The 4,833-nt window shown below is 40.6% G+C and overlaps 1 long non-coding RNA gene across 1 annotated transcript; it reads right to left on the bottom strand.

Annotated features, from left to right (window-relative positions):
• Window positions 1–3,805: 3,805 nt before the first annotated feature.
• On the bottom strand, window positions 3,806–4,833 carry LOC145718418 (uncharacterized). The gene is made up of 2 exons (XR_014141797.1): window positions 4,711–4,833; window positions 3,806–4,634 (listed from the first exon to the last, which is right to left on the bottom strand). It is a non-coding gene; the product is annotated as an uncharacterized LOC145718418 (long non-coding RNA).

Raw genomic sequence — 4,833 nt, 5'->3', positions numbered from 1 at the left:
ATTCATAGACTCTCTCTTTATACAGATAGTAGACATCAGCCCGCAGAGACGCCTGACACCAGATGGTCACAGGGCTCCCCTTGGTGACCATGGGGCCAGGATCAGCCCAGATGGAGGGTTTGGGGAGGGTCCCTGGAAAGGAATCAGATGGAGAGTTGCAAGGGTGCCCTTCTCTCCTCATTTTCCCACCTGTCACCCCCAAGGCCCCTCCCACACTGGTCACCATCAGCCCTGACCCTCTGTGACCCCCAAATGCCCAGGGGGTTGTTGGGCAGAAGCAGGATTTCTGGGGAGGACTCACCCACCTGTGCCCAGTCCCACAGGGTCTGACACACCATGAAAGTGTCTTAGGTACAATACATATAACAACTTCAACGTAAAGGGGTGAGGACACAGTCATTTATATGTTTGTAAGGTTCCCACATTTCATTGAAGAGGTAAAATACTAATTCTAACTTGACTGTTAGGTATGTATATGATAATATCTAGACAGCCACTTAAACAGCAACCAAAAGGTATAGTTAAAACTGCAATAAGGACATTAAATTGTAATACGAAACATATTTCTTAAAGCCAAGAAAAGGAGGAAAACGGAAATAGAAGAGCGAACAAAAGAGCAGACAAACAAAAATAAAATAATGAATCTAATAATCTTATCAGTAGTTACATTATATGTAAATGGTGTAAACACTTTATTTTTTTTAAGATTTTATTTATTTATTTGTCAGAGAGAGATTGACAGGACCTGGTGGCAAAGGCCCATGGGAGTGATTATGTAATGGGTAGGGACTTTCTGTTGTGGTAATAAGAATGTTCTAGAAATGGGGGCGCCTGGGTGGCTCAGTCGTTAAGCGTCTGCCTTTGGCTCAGGTCATGATCCCGGGGTCCTGGGATCGAGCCCCATATCGGGCTCCCTGCTCGGCAGGAAGCCTGCTTCTCCCTCTCCCACTCCCCCTGCTCGTGTTCCCTCTCTCGCTGTGTCTCTCTCTGTCAAATAAGTAAATAAAATCTTTAAAAAAAAAAAAAAAAGAATGTTCTAGAAATGGATAGTGGTGATGATTGTCTAACATGGTACATGTACTTCATGCTGCTGAATTATATACATCTGCAATAGTTAGAACGGTAAATTTTATGTAATGTATATTCAACCACATTTAAAAAGTAGAACAAAAAACGTGGTATACAAACACTAATCAAAAGAAAATTTAAGTCATTGAATTAGCTTCCAAGTCCTGCTGTCACAAATGACCACAAACTTGGTGTCTTAAAACACATAAATTTATTATCTTACAATTCTGGATGTCAGAAGTACAAATACAATCTCATGGGTGTAAAGTCAAGGAATAGGAGACATTCACTTGCTTCATCTTCATTCAGAACCAGAATTCTGAATGCAATTGACTTCTAAATATTGACCATGTATCCCATAAATTTGGAAAACTCCTTTTTATTTGGGGTAATACATATTTATACTATTTTTTTATTTTCTATGCACACAACTGTGTAATCTCAGAGCAATACAAGTATTATTCTTATCCTTTTCCATGCTTATTGTTTTGTTTTGCTTCTTTTAATTGGTTGGTACTTCCAATTAAATGAACTGAATGCTGCGCTGAATACAAGCAGTCATAAGAAACATACTTGGATCATCCCCATCACAGAGAAAAGGACTTCAAGTTCTCACCTTCAAAGATGATGTCCAGGTGCTGATTGATAACCATGCTTTCATAAATTGTAAGAAACACCTTTTCATTTTGGACGAGTTTTTGTTTTCATTATGAATTGTTGGTGTGTTTTTATCAAAAGCTTTGTGTGCATCTGTTGAGATTATTTCTTAATTTTTAAATTTTTAAAAAAAATTTTATTATTATGTTCAATTAGCCAACATACAGCACATCATTTTTAAATTTTTAATTAAATTATAGTTAACATATGATATGAGTTTCAGGTGTCCAACATAGTGAGTTAACAATTATATACATTATGCAATGCTCACTATAAGAAATGCAATTATCACGTCACACAAAAAATTATTACAATATTACTGATTATATTCCCTAAACTGTATTTTTCATCCCCAGGGCTTGTTTATTATGTAACTGGAAGTTTGTAACTCTTAATCCCCTTCACCTGTTTCAACCATCTTCCCATCCCCCTCTCCTCTGGTTTGTGAGATGGTTATTTTTACAAATTCTGTTAATGTATCAGATTACATTGACTGAGTTTTAAAATTTTAAGCTACTCTGTTCCTCCCCTCCCCCCCAAAATCCAGTGTGGTCATGATGTGGAGTCTTTTTTAACTATTGCTGAATCTCATTTGTGAACATTCTGTTTAGAGATTTACATCGAAATTTATGTGAGACGTCTTTATGTGCCTTTTTCATTCTGTAATGACCTTGCCAGGTTTTGGTGTCAATAGTTTCCTGGCCTAATCCAATATTGCTCCTTCCCTTTTTATTCTCAGGAAAGGTTTGTGTGATTTTGGTGTGTGTATATGCTTGTGTGTGTTTCCTAAGGGCATAAGTGTTTGGAGGAAATTCCCAATGAAGCCTCCTCAACAGACACATTTCTATATTACAGAATGATTATACCCATGGCCTTAGCTCACACTTCCATCCCATAACATAGTTGCCTTTCTTGCATGTGTTGAGAACATTTAGATCTACTCTCTTTGCAACATTCAAGAATATGATACAATGTGATGAGCTGTGTCATCATGCTGTACATCAGATCCCCAGAACTCGTGGTCTTATAACTATAGAAGTTGTTTATCTTCTAGCTATAATCTTGACCAACACCTCCCCATTTCCACACCCCAGCCCTGGAAGCCACACAGTCTGCTCTCCGTTTCTCTCAGTTTCCACATACTTCATTTGGGGGGTGGGTTTTTTTAAAATTTGATTATCCAACATATAGTACATCACTAGTTTCTGCTGTAGTGTTCAATGATTCATTAGTTACAATAACACCCAGTGCTCATCACATCACTTGCCCTCCTTAATGCCCATCACACAGTTACCCCATCTCCCCACCCCCTCCCTTCTGTAACCCTCAGTTTGTTTCCCGGTATCCAGAGTCTCTCATGGTTTTTCTCCCTCTCTGATTTCTTCCCATTCGGTTTTCCCTCCCTTCCCTTCTGGTCCTCTGTGCTATTGCTTACGTTCCATATATGAGTGAAACCATACGATAATTGTCTTTCCCTGCTTGACTTATTTCACTTAGCATCATCCCCTCCAGTCCCATCCATGTTGATGTAAAAGTTGGGTATTCATTCTTTCTGATGGCTGAGTAATATTCCATTGTATATATGGACCACATCTTCTTTATCCATTCGTCTGTTGAAGGGCATCTCAGCTCTTTTCACAGTTTGGCTATTGTGGACATTGCTATGAACATTGGGGTGCATGTGCCCCTTCTTTTAACTACATCTGTGTCTTTGGGGTAAATACCCAGTAGTGCAATTGCTGGCTCATAGGTTTTTGATCACAGAGTCAATGCATTTAATGTATACATAGGGTGATACATATTTTCTACTTCATCATTTTGTAACTTGTATTTTTGAGGATTTTGTCAGTTACTTATGTATCTGCTTAAAATGATTCATAATGTTCTATTATTGATTTAAATTGTGTAGGATGTGATGCTGTCCTGATAATGGTGATGTGTACCTTCTCTCTCTCTCACCTGGCTATTGTGGCTAGGATTTATAACCGTTGTTTACAAAAATGAACACTTTGGCTTTATTGATTTTTCTCTATTTTTTGTTTGTCCTCACTAGTAGCTATTCTTGTCATTATTATTTTCCTCCTTCTACCTTCATTTGGAATAATTTGCTATTCTTTTTCTTTCTTTCTTCCTTTTTTAAAAAGATTTTATTCATTTATTTGACAGAGAGCGAGCGAGAGAGCGAGAGAGGGAACACAAGTAGGGAGAGTGGGAGAGGGAGATGCAGGCTTCCTGCTGAGCAGGGAGCCCAATGTGGGGCTCGATCCCAGGACCCTGGGATCATGACCTGCGCTGCTTAATGACTGAGCCACCCAGGCACCCCTACTATTCTTTTTCTATAGTCTCGATATAATAGGTTATATCATTAATTATTTTAGGCTGTTTTCTGTTCTAATATATTAGTTCTTGGTTCTTAATTTTCCCATTTCATAGATTTGATGTATAACATTTATATTACCCTTGTATATGTATCTGATGTATATATGTATAAACATTTTCTCATTTTCATTTTGGTTTTCTCATTTCATTCCTGAATTATTGAGAAGTCCGTTGCTTTGATTTCCAAAGTGTAGGGATATTACTATCTTTGATGACAGAATCAAGTGACTCCCAGAGGGCCCCGGGAGTTCCTACTGGTCTGCGTGAGGAGTCCAGGTTGGCTGGGGTCATTAGGTGGCACCCACTGTGGGCAGCTCCTGTGCCTTCCAGGGTCTTTGCGGTCCCCTTCCCTGGAGTGTGGGGTCTGGGTCCTTCCTGGGCTAGTGGATGGCCAGAGCAGCATACACACTGGGCTCTGCTGGGAGCTCCCCTGATTGGGAGGGAGGGGATGCACTTGTCTCTCGTCGGAGGGTCAAGCGGTTCAGCTGGGCGTAGGTCACATCCTGGGGGGCGCCAGATGCAGCAGTCTCCTGTGGGGGAGAGAAAGAGGGGAGGTGCATGGTTGGGGTGGGGGGAGCCTGGGGACTCAGAGAAGAAGGGACCCACCTGACAGTCTGTCTGCCTGTCTTCCTCTGCTTGTCTGTCCTCCGAGTCCAGCAATCCCCCCGACACAGGGGAAGGAGAAGGGGCCAGTCCCTGCCTGAGTCTTGATCTTGAGTGGCTCACCTG

The sequence above is a fragment of the Leptonychotes weddellii genome, unplaced genomic scaffold, assembly GCF_054177405.1.
Source record: "Leptonychotes weddellii isolate Sample4059 unplaced genomic scaffold, ASM5417740v2 HiC_scaffold_15411, whole genome shotgun sequence".
Taxonomy (NCBI): Eukaryota; Metazoa; Chordata; class Mammalia; order Carnivora; family Phocidae; genus Leptonychotes; species Leptonychotes weddellii.
This window is presented reverse-complemented; position numbering and strand designations above follow the sequence as displayed.